Genomic DNA, 14439 nt, shown 5'->3' with positions numbered 1-14439 from the left:
CACGGCAAGGAGGAGGAAAAAAATAAGACATCCCTTGAAAATAAGCCATAGTGTGTTTTTTTGAGGAAAAAATAAATATAAGACATGTCTTATAATATGAGAAACACGGTAGGAATAACCTCTAGGTGACAAAGTTAAAGAAACGTGTATATTGAGGCATTGAGGTATAGGTATAGTATACCTATATACCTAGTAAAAATGTATGCAGATTCATAACTTCATAGACTTATATGCAAGGCTATGGGGGGGGGGGGGGAAGCTGTTGAAATCAGCACTCGCAACTTCCTAATCAGTGCTAGTTGACTAAAATTGAGAGAAGTGGGTTACATGTATCTAGTCTGAAAACTTATCACAGAAATGATATTGAAATTAATATAATGCATTTAGAACATGGGTATCAGGCTGCCTAATACCCAGTGGGGGAATGTGCGAATTTTTCTCTTTCATTTTCCTCAGGAGCAAGGGGGAAAGGTTGTATGTTCAACATCTAGTTGACTTGTCAACTTCAAATGAAATGTCTAAATTAATATTTATGTGACAAATCACTTTGCTATAGGTAAACAAGGATTCACATCTGACATTTAGCCTTCTACATGTTTGCTGCAGGAAACACCAATGTAACCACAACAAGATCAACTTCTGCGCAAAATGTGCAGTTGTCTTTAACTGTCGGGGCTTCACAGTGTTCCCTACTTTCACCCTCAAGGATGTTTTCCTGTATTGTGGCTCCTCACCTAGTGCAGTGAAAACCTCTCTGAATCCTCTACAAACCAGAGATGTGAGCCAGCCACGCTTCTCCCATCCCTCTCTGAGTGATCTCCTTCCCACACCCAATCGCCCACTTTTGCTTCATAATCCTTTGCTCTTTCTGTTCATCAACAAACTGAAGAGACAGAAGATGCAAAAGTGTCCCCACCTGCCTCACCAAAGGTTGACATCTGATGGGAGGGCTTTCTTGGTAGTGGCACCTGCCCTGTGGAATGTCCTCCCATCAGATGTCAAAGAGATAAACAACTACCTGACATTTAGAAAACATCTGAAGGCAGCCCTATTTAGGGAAGTTTTTAATGTGTGGCATTTTAATGTATTTTAATCTTTGTTGAAAGCCGCCCAGAGTAGCTGGGGAAACCTGGCCGGATGGGCGGGGTACCAATAATAATAAATTTTATTATTTTTATTATTTTTATTATTATTCTGAAATAGGTTGAGAGATGTTAAGATCTTTTGTTTTTGTTTTTTCTATGATCCGTTTAGTCTTCAGGATTATCACTCTCTCTTTCTTGACAAGAGGATCTTTGTCCTTTTAACTGCTTCATGGCAAACAGAAATTCAACAGGCACAGCTTTTTCCCATCACTGCAACAATTTGCCAGGAAATTTTCACAAGTTGAATTTCTGCTTCCAGTGCAAGTGCAAAACTCTTCTTTTAAGAGAAAAAGCAACAATCCTAGAGGCTGAACAAAAAGAGTGCTCCTAGCCATATTGATGAGATACAAAATGTACAATGGTTCTTCGGGCTCTGGCCTAGTATGAAAACCAGATTTAAAAGGCTGCAATCCTAAACACCCTAGCAAGGGAGTAAGTCCCACTGAAAAAAGAGGAACTTACTTCTGAGTAGACATGTACAGATCACAATGGAAGGGCAGAATCAGATGTAAGACAATGAAATGGGTATTTTCCCTTATCTCCCCTTAATATCTTAAGGAAATACATGACAGAATGACATCACACTGTGCATTCCTCTACCGCCTCTCAACAATATTGGGTGCCTGGAAATGGGGCAAGAAGAAGAATACATAACATAATATGCTTCTGTAAGTAAATCTATATTAAGCAATTACCAAAAATGTATCTTTTAAAGATTTGTTTTTAAACTGCTGTGCATATATTTATATCTTTTATACATTCTGTTTATTGTACATAGCTGTGCAAACTGGAAATTTGTATATTCTTAAATATAATATTATTGAGAAGAGGAGGGTGAACTTGTCACAGACTCTGTGTATTTAGCAGCAACCTATGTTTGGCATGACATTTAGTTCTGCCTCAATCCTAGGACCATTTTTTTCTCAGGCAACATTTACTGGCTCAGATTCTGGGTGAAAGACTCTGGCACCCTTCAAATATGGATTGTTAGCTTTTTCATAATGTAAGTGAAACCTTGATTCACAAACTGTCGATCCAGATTAATATCCAGTATTAGTTGACTACCAACCCAATAAACTGTGTTAGTAGAAAATCTGAATGCGCTTCAACCACTGCGATGCTATCAACCTTCGATCACTTCACATCACTTCACACCTAATTAGGAACGTGTTAAAAACACTGAGATTTGAAGTGCTATTGTGCAGAGTTACTGTTAGCGTGCCACATTATTTGCTGCCAAATCAAATACATGGTTGGCACATTTATAAAGATATTCACTCCATGTTTCAAATATTCTGTTTAAATTATCTGAAGAACCCACAGGAATCGTTCATTATACAAATTGGCTTATTTAACTGGTGTTTTAGATATCTAATAGGACCTGAAAAAACAATTAGCAGAAACTAGAGAATTGTTAGATTTGGCGGTAGAGAGGACCCATCAGCCTATTTTACTTTTTTACGCAAAATACTGAATGAAGCTTGTGTTTGGCAAGCAGGCATCCAGGTTTCTGACTCAAATCTAAGTAAACTGGGGCTTTCTTAAAGGGCTAGCCTTCCAGACAGGCACTTTTGCATTCTATGGTGTGTTACCTTCACCTTGAAATGGCAAGATACTGTGGGAGGCAGTATCATGTTCCTCTGGTTGAGGGATCCTGTTCTATGGACTCTGGTGCTGTAACACCACCCTCTGGTTCAAGAGTACTGCCAGGGCTTTTCTTCAGCTGGAACTCACCGGAACACAGTTCCGGCACCTCTCAGGTAGCCGCTATTGCCATTGTGAGAAAAAGGGAGGAGTTCACACAACTCTTTTTCTTAAAAAAATTGCACTGCGTACCATCATTCACAGCATGAGGCTCCTAGTCAGGAACCTGATCTTACGCTAGCCTCCGACTTGGTGCCTTGGTATCTGCTGGACTGTGGGGTCATGGCATGAATGTGTGGTTCCAGCTCAGAGAACCCCTAGGTAAGAGGGGAACTACTGCAGAACTTCTCCTACTTTCCATCTAAAAAAGCTGAACAGTAGACCTAAAAATTAGGCTTCCACTAGTAAAATGCATTAGAAAGATGGTAAACTAGCATAAATCCAGAATTCCTGAGAGTGTAAAGATATTTTCAGAAGACAAAAATCATCCTAATTTAGCTACACCCTCATTAAATGGAGCTGCTCCAGGCAGCCTGCTTTCTAAAAAGCTCATTTCTCCCTTGATGTTAATCACCACAGAACAATGCTAAGCAATTGTCCAGGTTTGTAAAAACCTAGCTGTTTCACAAAGGATTAATTCGGTTCACAGTCATCCTTGTTTAGCAAGAAGGCAATACAATCTGGCCAATTATTAAATGGCAGAAAGTGAACAAGAATCTTATATTAAACTGATAAGGAATGAGAGAATAAAGAAATTGAAGGTTGTAATAGCGCTTTCAGACAAATGCTGTATTCTGGAATGGTGATGGTTTGAAGGCACATGGCGCAGTTCTATAGCTCGTAAGTTGCTTGGATGGGAGACCCCCTGGAAATGGCATTCGAGCCATGCTCACATATGCCAGGAATACATACTATGAATTATTGTTTCCAAAATTACATATATAATTGATGCAACACCAACTTAAGCAAGCCACTTAAGAAGTTTATAAGAAACTGACCCCCTGATTTAAAATTTGGACACAAATGGAAAGTTCTAGTGTACTTAAATTCCAGCTTGTGGCATTTAGTTGGCCACTATGAGAACAGAATACTGGACTAGATAGCCCTTTCGTCTTATCCAGCAGGGTTCTTTTTACATTCTTAAGGCTGCAATCCTACATCCACTAACTTGAAAATAAGCCCCACTGAACTCCATGAGGCTTACTCCTGCATGGTATAGTGGTTAGAGTGTCAGACTAGGACCTGGGAGACCAGGGTTCAAATCCCCCATCTGGCCATGAAGCTCACAGGGTGACCTTGGGCCAATCACTGCCCCTCAGCCTAACCTACTCTGCGGACAATGTTGTTGTCTAGATTAAATGAGGAGGGGGAGAACAATGTGTGCAACCTTGCGCTCCTGGGGGGGGGAGGTGGCAGAAATAAAAACAAAGCACAGGTTTAAAGCTGATTTTAAAAAGAAATATTCAGTTTGTCCAGGGAAAAAAAGAGAGGCCTTACTCTCCTGCAGAGATTGAGGCTTCAAGAAACAAAAGGCTTGCAAATGGCCTTGCACCCACCAGGAAGCTCTCCTGTGTAGCTGCCATTTATTTTAATCACTTAATGAGCCTTGTGCAAGACAATTTTCCAGTAAAGTGTATTCTAAGAGCAGTGTTATAAACTCAGATATATAAGCTAGGTGCCAATTGCCAAAACGAATGTCTAGTTCTCATTTTGGGGTCAGAGGGCTCGAAAGTCGAATTTTTCAATACAACTTTTTGGTTCTTAAAATTCGTTTTGATTGTGCAGATAAAATATCACAGACTTCTACAGGATGTGTTTTTAGTGTGTGAAAACAGGCAAGATCCAAGGATCCCCAGGTATGCACCTCCAGATAGTGGAGACATCAGGCGCCATCCTGGTGGCAGGGCATCTTCACTTGATCGCAAGTGGCCAATAGCCAGGTGCAAAATGCACCTGGTGCCTGGTGAATTTCAAACACTGCCTACAAGCAATCCAAATTATCTCATGCTGGACCTAAGCATACACCTTTTCCATACTGGGTCTACCTCATGAATAGACACCAAATCTTTCCACCAGCCAAACCATCTTTAAAAGATAAATGTGCAAACTAAGCACCAACAATACAAACAATGCCATATGTAATCGAAGGTGTATGTGGGTACATCATCAATTAGCATCTTTTCAGAGTGCAACATTTCAGCATTCACACTATCATAGGGCTATAACAACTAACACCACCTGTTGCTTGCTAGGACATATCAAACTCAAATGTCTATCACTGAGTACTTACTTTATTTTTTTTGTATCCTGTAGCATCTCTGGAGAATACAATAGCTTTGTTTACACACATAACACTTTTTCAATCCTGAAGTTTGGGATCAATTAACATATCTGCCACTTGCATGTGGGTAAAACCACCTAACCCTGAATAAAAAAACCACCTAACCCTCCAAAAACACTGGCACATGTTAAATGATCAGCAGCAAGTTACTCAAAAAGTAGCATTCATACCTTCGAAGAATTAATCAAACTGAACAATGCACTTAAAACATGTAGGTTTCTATAGTGTATTCAGAGATCTTATCTGGGCAACCAAAAATTTTAACTGTTGCGGATCAAAATGTTTTTGAGCTGAAAAGTGACACTTTCCCAAAGATGAAAGAGCAGTTTGCATTAGTTCTGAATCACTGCTATTAATAAGTAGATAAAACAGAATGCTCTGCTTGGTTTTACCAATTGACCTGATATGAACCCATGCATATGCATATAAGGCAAGCTACTCACCCAAATTAAATATTTCTGATCCTAGGATTGAGCAATGGGTGTTAAAAGTAGCTGCAACAGAAAAAATTGCCAATTTTTTTTTGTATTTGATTTTAGAATGTGATTTGCCAAGTGAGCCTCCATCAAGCAGTGCTTTATGGGTTTTGGGGGGGTATTTCCCCCCCTAAAGGCTGACAACTTGGAAGTAGATTACTGGGGTGCAGATATGGTCAACATCAATGTTGCTGTGGCACACAGAAAGGCAGCCATTTTCAGGCCAAAGAGGAATAAAGAAGACTACTGTATATTTCAGCCTCAAGCACTATACATAGGTTTTGAATCAAGCCCTTAGGGTAGCTTTCCATGAATCCCTCCCACCTCTGGAAAGTACTAAGAACATACAGTATTGACCAACCCATACACTCAAAAACTGCATCTTACTAATTCGTCAATACCCTTGGCATCCGTTTCTACTTCAGAGTCCTTCTATTCACAGCTCCCAATGTGGGCTGAAGCATTCAGATTTGGAGTACATGACTCCAGATTTCACACTATCAGACACACGTAAATAGAAACAATTGCACAGCTTTGGCACAGCAGCAGATAGAAGGTCAGGCATTTGTATGCATGAGACTGTCTGATGACTCTTAAGAACAGCAAAATGTCGGAGGGTGTTTGGTTTGAAGGATGTGTCTTCAAACGTGGTGTAACAGTAGAAGGCTTTCAAGTGCATTTAACAGGTACAGCAGTTTCATTCTTGGTAGGTTTTACAGCCCTCAGCGTTTATGTTTACACAGAACCACCCTGAGAAAGCGCCTTGAGGGCAATAACTCTCTAAACAAGTGTTTCCCTAACTCGGGTCTCCAGCTGTTTTTGAACTACAACTCCCATCACCCTAGCTAGCAAAACCAGTGGTCAGGGATAGGGGAAATTGCAGCCTGAAAACAGTTGGAGATCCAAGTTTGGGAAAACACTGCTCTAAACCAAAGTCCACTGCCAAGAGTAACGGGTTCTTCTCTTTCACCTCTGAGACTAGTCTGGCTGACCTTGGCTGCTCATCCGTACTTTATAGTCACTGACACACAACATCATTATAAAAGTTCAGGTAACATACAGCATACTCAGTAATTTATCACTGAAGTTTCCTTGTCCTTTATTGTGACTAACCCATTGGTAGTCAATTTGCGGAGTGGCATGATCAGCTTGGAACTGTGGCACTCTTGGATAGGAGCAAGTCCTCCCATGCAACCAGCTGTGGCACATATATTTTTGATTAATATCTAAACTAATAAAAAGATAAAAACGGAGTCACTTCTGCCAGCTCCCAAGATCAGTAGAGGCAGCAGCATCTCAAGGTACATGGGAGGGAGGCTGTATATGTGCTTTGAGTGGTACCATTTGACTTGCCACACTATTGCCAAAAAGGTTGACAATCCATGAAAGCGCTAAAAGCTCAAGGCCACTACAAACAGGATTAGAGTCCTACATGAGAAGCACTTCAATCCTGGAAATAGAATGCCTACTGGGTATATTTCACTACTCACATTTGTAGCATATATAACTATGAAGTTGATCAAACAGTGTCAAACCTTTTTGGTAACTCACTCTGCAAACAAGTTCAAAAGTACAAGAAAACTCTACTGTGTGCAAAACTACACGTTGCACATACAGCCACACACACTGTACTTCAAGTTGATCCATCAAGCTAGGGAACTGACAGGAGTCCATGCATGACAGTTGCATGTTGTTTCATATTTGGAAATGTTTCCCACGTAGAAAATTTCTCACATTTGATGTGACTCCTGTTTTCTGAATATACCTGGTGAGATGACAACATTTGTTCTACTTATACTCTACTTTTCTCTCAGTTTATTTGAAGAATGAAGGCGCAAGCCAGAAGGAAGTTTTACCACTTCATTCTGCTGATGGCTTAAATTATTCCATCAACAGAGAATTGCTGGGAAAGCGGTGCTAAGATCACTTGTTGGAATGGGGAAAGTTATATGAAATGGGGGGGGGTGTTCTATCAGGAGAGCTGCTCTGCTATGGGGTGTTCATATACATGTACAAAAGTATTTGTATTGTGCGCACATGGGAAACAGCACTCATTTTTAAATTTACTTGTTACGTGTAATGGCTGGAAAACCTGTCTTACTCAGAATTTGGGGGGGGGGTGAATAAATATGCTTACTTTCTTCACTCGATCATTAAAAAAAAAACAAGTCAGGGCATTCTTCAATATTTCTATTCAAGCCAAAAACTTTTTCGTTTTAATGTCACAATATTCTCACAATAAACCAACCTGCTTCACAGAAAAGGAGTGCCTTGCAGCCCAGTCCTATGAATAACTGAGCTCTGGCAAACAGCTTCAATATCAGGTAGAATTTGGTGGCACCGGCAAGACCAGGCATCCCCAAACTGCAGCCCTCCAGATGTTTTGGCCTACAACTCCCATGATCCCTAGCTAACAGGACCAGTGATCGGGGAGGATGGGAATTGTAGTCCAAAACATCTGGAGGGCCGAAGTTTGGGGATGCCTGGGCAAGACTTTACACCCAAGGAGTTTGGCCACTGGCTGCTGTTGACCAATCCAAGACACTGCGGCAGAGGGGCAGCCTAACAACAACTAACCAACCATTCCTTAAGACACTATGCAGCATCTTCATGCAAATGCCTTTCACGAGTGAAATGTGGTTGAATCTGGACCACAGCAGAGGTGGGCTGAATATAAAATTCAGAAGATTTTATTCGCACAGTCCCTGCCTACCTTTGGGGCTACCACAGAGCCAGCTATAGCTGAATAAGCCTGAGTGCCTGAAATATGATAGTAACTGGCTGTAATGGGAGTTCGGCTGACAGGCAATGTTACAAGACAGACCTGCCCTACTTCCCTCACCTAGGATGGATGTTACTAAGGCTGCATCGGTCCAAGCCACTTTCTGCACCAATCACAGCTACACAGAACTGAAGTGCTTGAACGTAACAAAAACCAGCATGACAATCACATTTCCAAGCATGCAATGTACGGGTGTGCTTAAGACTTGTACTTTTAATTTCACTCGTTGAAGACATGAAGTTCTTTGTATTAAATCTATATGAGCCACTTGCCACTCCAAAGCCCAGACTGCCATGGCTAATATCAAACAGCTCTATTTCAAGCAACTATTTCTTTATTTATTAAATTTGTATATCTCCCTTCATCCAGCTCACAACATAAAAATACAATATAAAAAAACACAAAATATATAGTAAGAACAAGAACAAAAATAAACCAATAATCCTCCTTCCCACAACACATTTAAAAGTGTATTGGATGTTTATCAGCCCAAGGCATGGCAGAAGAGGAACGTTTTTGACTGGCACCTAAAGGTATATAATGCAGGCGCCGGCACATAAATGGTACCTGAAAATGAAGTTAGCTAAAGACTTGCAATGCTAAGATGAAAGTATTTTCACATTAAGATTTGGCTATTTGGGGTAAAATTGGTCAAAAGTGAACTTTGATATTTTCTATCACAAAGCAAGCGCAAGTAGGCTATTAGTACTACGTATATAGATTAAATCAATGGTTTCACAGGCTTATCAGAGATTCTTTAATCAGAAGATCAGCAATGACAGGTCAGTTTGCTTAAATAAACAGCTTGCCCACTACTGCCAATCTTCCCCTCTAATGTGTAGACATGGAACCCTCTGCTAAGAAGTATTCTCTGTTCGCAGAGAACTATGATGAAGCCCAACAGCAACAGCCCTAACCAATGCTCTTGCAGAACAGATTGTTAACACCAAACATGCCCCAGAATCTTTTGCAAACTAACAGTGGCTCCCTAGTAGACATGTTGACATTGAAACGGTAGAAAACTTGAAAACCCTTGAGTAAGGCGACTTCTGGCATCCCTGCAGCTCCATTTCTACCCTTGATAAATTTTACCAGCCTTAAGATCACTTTGCAAGCCATTACAGAAAGAGGTGCATGTTCTTCAGTGATATATATGTATGGAGAAAAATCACACACATAATGTTCCCAAACATTATGGAGAAGAAGCAGATATGTTCAAAAGTTAACACATACCAGCTTCTGTTATGTGAAGCAGCTGTCAGTATATTTAAGTAAGGTGTAAAGTTTGGCTATGACCTAGCAAAAAGCTTCTTAAGTGTCAGTAATGTCTTCTACACAATAAATACCTTTGTGAAACAGGTCATCACAGGTTAGAGCTTCTGAATCAGGGGTAACAGGAAGCCTGAATTACAGTTTTAGGCTGCAGCTCAGCAAAAGAGCAGGGACCAAAGATGTTAAAACAGCATCATCCAATGCCCTCCCCCCAGGCTCTGCTGGCAGAGTGGAAGTGAATGCCATCTGCTTCCAAGCTTTTTAAAAATGTGACTTTTTTCATTTCCCTCCCACTGTTTTCAAAGAGAGGGAGAGGTTCAGACACACTCAGAAACATGTCTAGCTTTCTCCTGGGTTTGGGGGTTTAGCAGGAGACCAGGAGGACTTAGGATCTTTTGGGTATCAGCAACTTCCCAGAATCCCCCCTATTTGGTCCTTTCCATGTCAGAGCTCTCATCAGTTGGGCCAGGGCATCAGAGAGGAGGCTCAGACATCTGATCTCCCCACCTGACATCAGGTAGAGCTAATCCATCCTTCAACCCCTGAGACACCGTCCCAGGACCATAGGAATGCATAGAAAGATACTACCGCATACTATGAAAACATAATCAGATAACACGGAGAAATATATATGGATAACATCAAGGATAACATATAAAGTTGAACACTGCTACTGTATAAAAATGGAGTCATATTTAAAAGTGTAGCTTTACCTTTAAAGCATGCATTTTCACACACTATTGCATTTATTAAATAAAATAGCAAGCATTTTAAACTAGAAATACCAATTCTTGTAGGAAGATTTAGGGCAATTTATGTGGAGCATATGAAAATCTAGAGCCCACTTGTAATTAGTTATGAAGATGTATCTATTTATCACCAAATCCGAATCACATTCCCACAGCATTTACAAAACTGAAATTCCAACATGATAAAGTGATTTTAACAAATCCAAGTTAAACTGAACTTCAAGCCAGCCACAAAAGTGTTTCTTCAATTACACCCCATCACTAGAAGCACAGATCTCAAGTTCACAACACACTATCTCCTACTTTTTTTGACAGTGCACCCATCCCAGAATAGCAGAGCCACTCAAAATAATTTCTGAAACAAAATTCTTTAGTTATCAATAGCACTATAGATAGTTCATCTCAACTATGGATTTGATCACCTCTCCTATCGCTTCCATCAAAGGAGATCTTAAAACTATTTACTATGTGAGACCATTTGGCTAAATTGCTAGACGTGAACTTCCTTAATGGCAAAATCAAGAAGCACTCTCAGAAGTATCAAATAGTGGAGTGGAGAATTCAAAAACAAACAAAAACAATACTTCATTACAACAAATAACACTCACATAGACACCTGAGGCCATGAACACCTTGAGAGCCCAGGCTGCTCTGATATGGGCAAGCTTCAAGTTAGTTACTTGCTGATCCCAAGCCCAGACTTCTTGCAGATCAACTTGAGAGACTCACAACTATGCAGTAACCTTAAATTGTGCCAGGGCGAAATCCCCAATAAAACACAGCAAACCACACTTTTCCCTTTTTTGTCTTTTTCTACACCATCAAACCCATGTGGCAGCCTTCCAGTTTAAACTGCACTTGGGCAATGGGAACCACCATACTACAAGCAAGGCACCGGTGTGAACCAGCCTTTAGTCACCACACCAGCAGAGACTACTCCTTGGCACAACTTGGGGGCGGGGAGGTGGGTTGAGAAAGCAGATAAAATCAACTGTAGCTTTTCCATGTGAGGTATTTAAATCCTTTTAAGAGAGAGAGAGTGTGTGTGTGTGTGTGTGTAAGGGGAGTTAGACATTTCTGAAAGATCTAAGGACCCCCTACACTTCTGGAGGGGTGGGTGGGGAGGCAAATCGCCATGGGGAAGAAGACTTATTATTATTAAAACAAGCTTATGATTTGTGGGGAGGAGGGCTATAATTATCGGGGAGCCACGGAGTGGGGTAGAAGGAGAAAGTCTCCAACTCTGAATCAGGAAGACCACCACCACCACCCTTTCCCTTGAGGGCATTTGCTGCAGTCACAGAAAGTTAAGGACGCGCATACCCTTCAAACCCACCTCCCCAATTCCCTCTCTTTTTTCATAAACCAACACCTCCCCTTGACACAGACACCCCCCCAAAAAAACACCCCAAAATCCCAGCACTGTGTTGAGAGGAGGGGGCAAGAGGTTTTGGCCCCCCGCACCTTTCGCACATCCACCTGCCCCCCCTCCCCACCTGCCCCCCTCTCCAATAACAACCCCCTTCCTGTCGAGGGAAGTAGGGGGCGGCCCCGGCACCCGAGGCATGTTTCTGGGGTGAGGGCGCGGGGGGTGGTCTCCCCTCGCGAGCGCCCCCCGCCCGCCCCCCAAAACACCTTTGGCCCACAGGCGGGAGGGAGCCAGCCCTTGGCGGGGGCCTCCACCGTAACTCCGGGCATTGAAAGGAGGCGAGAAAGGAGAAGGGAGAGAAGACACTGACCTGGCCGGGGGGAGAAGGAGGAAGAGGAGGAGGAGGAAGCGGCGGCGGCAGCGGCAGCGGCAGCAGCAGCGAGGACGGCGCCGGCCACGCGGGTGGGGTGGTGGGGGAGGGAGCCCGCTCCCCTCAGACACTCGGCGGTGGGTGTTTTTCCCCCCCAATATATATATATATATGCAGATATGGAGATAGATGTGTGTATATGTGTATCTATCTATCTATATATATATATAAAACAGAACCCGGAGAAGGTTAGAATGGGGGTGGGGGGGAATTATTCCGGTCGGGAGTTAGTACAACAAAGAGGCGGAAATAGCCGAGCGGAGCCGAGCGCGCCCGAGCGGGGGCGCCGCGAGACCCGGAGCATGCGCGCTCGGGCCGGCCCGAGCGCGCCGCCTCACCACCAGCAGCAGCGGCGGCAGCAGCAGCAGCGCGGCTGGTGCCGGTCGGCGACCAAGTCCCTCAGACCTGGGCAGGCAACATTCGGCAGGGGAGCGGGGCGGAGAGAGATGAGGGGAAGGGGGCGGGGCCTGGCAGGGGCGGTAACGCCCACGTGAGGGGGAGTCGGAGGGCGCGAGGACCTTTAACGCACACGCCCCCCCACGCACATACAATCGCGCGCGCGTGCACACACCTTCCGTTCCCATGGCGACGGGCTACTGCTTCTGGCCCAGGTCGTGGGCTCGTGCCCTCCTTGCTTCGTCGGGGGGGGGGGGTGTCTCGCAGTTGCTACAGGTAGCCGAAGTGGGGCTCCCTATATTGACGGCACCCGCATCTCCGCCACTCACTTTTCCACGCTTGCAAGAATGCCATACAGTACAGTATAGCAATACAGCTGCTATTGCCCTGTTGCCTTGCGGGTTCGTTTGTTTTTTTCCCGCTAGCGCGTTAGCAAAATGTTTTGAAACTCTAAATAAAATAAAAACTCAGTCACGCTTACGAGGATGAGTGGCCAAGTCGCCCACACCAGGGTAACGAGGCCTCGGATATAAATAATAAGACTTTTAGGGCAGAGCTTTCCGATTTTTTCGTCTCGGCGACACTTTTTAGACATGCACCATTTCGCGACAGAGTAATTCAGTTTTACTATCAAATCGGAGGTTAAACTAATCCCTTATAAAAGCGTTCGCGCGACACACACACACTGCAGCCGACACACTAATGTGCCACACACACAATTTGGAAAGCTCCAATTTAGGGGCTTACAGAGCAATTGCATCTCCACACCAAGATAAATTGCTATTTGAGTCCCACCCCAGTCCATACATTTTCTGGCTACTTCTCTGTGACTACACATAGAACCATAGAATTGTAGAGTTGGAAGGGACTCTGAGGGTCATCCAGTCCACCCCCCTGCAATGCAGGAATGTCAGCAAAAGCATCCCTGACAGATGGCCATCCCACCTCTGCTTAAAAACATCCAAGGAACAAAAGTCTGCAGCCTCCCGAAGGAGACTATTCCACCGTAAACAGCTCTTACTGTTATAAAGTTCTTCCTGATGTTGAGTCAGAATCTCCTTCCTTTTAACTTCAAGCCACTGGTTTGGGTCCAACCCTACAGAGCAGGAGAAAAGAAGCTTGCTCCATCTTCCATGTGGCAGCCTTTGAGATATTTCATAGAATCATAGAGTTGGAAGAGACCACAAGGGCCATCCAGTCCAACCCCCTGCCAAGCAGGAAACACCATCAAACCATTCCTGACAGATGGCTGTCAAGCCTCTGCTTAAAGACCTCCAAAGGAGACTCCACCACACTCTTTGGCAGCAAATTCCACTGTCAAACAGCTCTTACTGTCAGAAAGTTCTTCCTAATGTTTAGGTGGAATCTTCTTTCTTGTAGTTTGAATCCTTTGCTCCGTGTCCGCTTCTCTGGAGCAGCAGAAAACAACCTTTCTCCCTCTATATGGCATCCTTTAATTATATTTGAACATGGCTATCATATCACCCCTTAACATTCTCTTCTCCAGGCTAAACATACCCAGCTCCCTAAGCCGTTCCTCATAAGGCATCGTTTCCAGGCCTTTGACCATTTTGGTTGGCCTTCTCTGGACACGTTCTAGCTTGTCAGTATCCTCCTTGAACTGTGGTGCCCAGAACTGGACACAGACTCCAGGGGAGGTCTGACCAGAGCAGAATACAGTGGTACTATTACTTCCCTTGATCTATACTCCTATTGATGCAGCCCAGAATTGCACTGGCCTTTTTAGCTGCCACATCACGCTGTTGACTCATGTCAAGTTTGTGGTCTACCAAGACTCCTAGATCCTTTTCACATGTACTGCTCTCAAGCCAGGT

At 43.3% G+C, this 14439-nt stretch overlaps 1 protein-coding gene across 8 annotated transcripts in view; it reads right to left on the bottom strand.

Annotated features, from left to right (window-relative positions):
* Nucleotides 1–12749, bottom strand: part of PCGF3 (polycomb group ring finger 3) — a 51919-nt gene extending 39170 nt beyond the window's left edge. For 3 of the 8 annotated variants that reach the window (XM_088658750.1, XM_088658754.1, XM_088658753.1), the window contains exon 1: nt 12149–12285. The gene's annotated coding sequence lies outside the window, so the exon portion shown is untranslated. Of the gene's footprint in view, nt 1–12148 lie in introns of all 8 variants that reach the window. The other 5 variants (XM_088658751.1, XM_060269229.2, XM_060269228.2 and 2 more) reach the window with 5 other exon arrangements.
* Nucleotides 12750–14439: the final 1690 nt, after the last annotated feature.

The sequence above is a fragment of the Zootoca vivipara genome, chromosome 15 (genome assembly GCF_965207765.1).
Source record: "Zootoca vivipara chromosome 15, rZooViv2.hap1.1, whole genome shotgun sequence".
Classification (NCBI taxonomy): Eukaryota; Metazoa; Chordata; class Lepidosauria; order Squamata; family Lacertidae; genus Zootoca; species Zootoca vivipara.
This window is presented reverse-complemented; position numbering and strand designations above follow the sequence as displayed.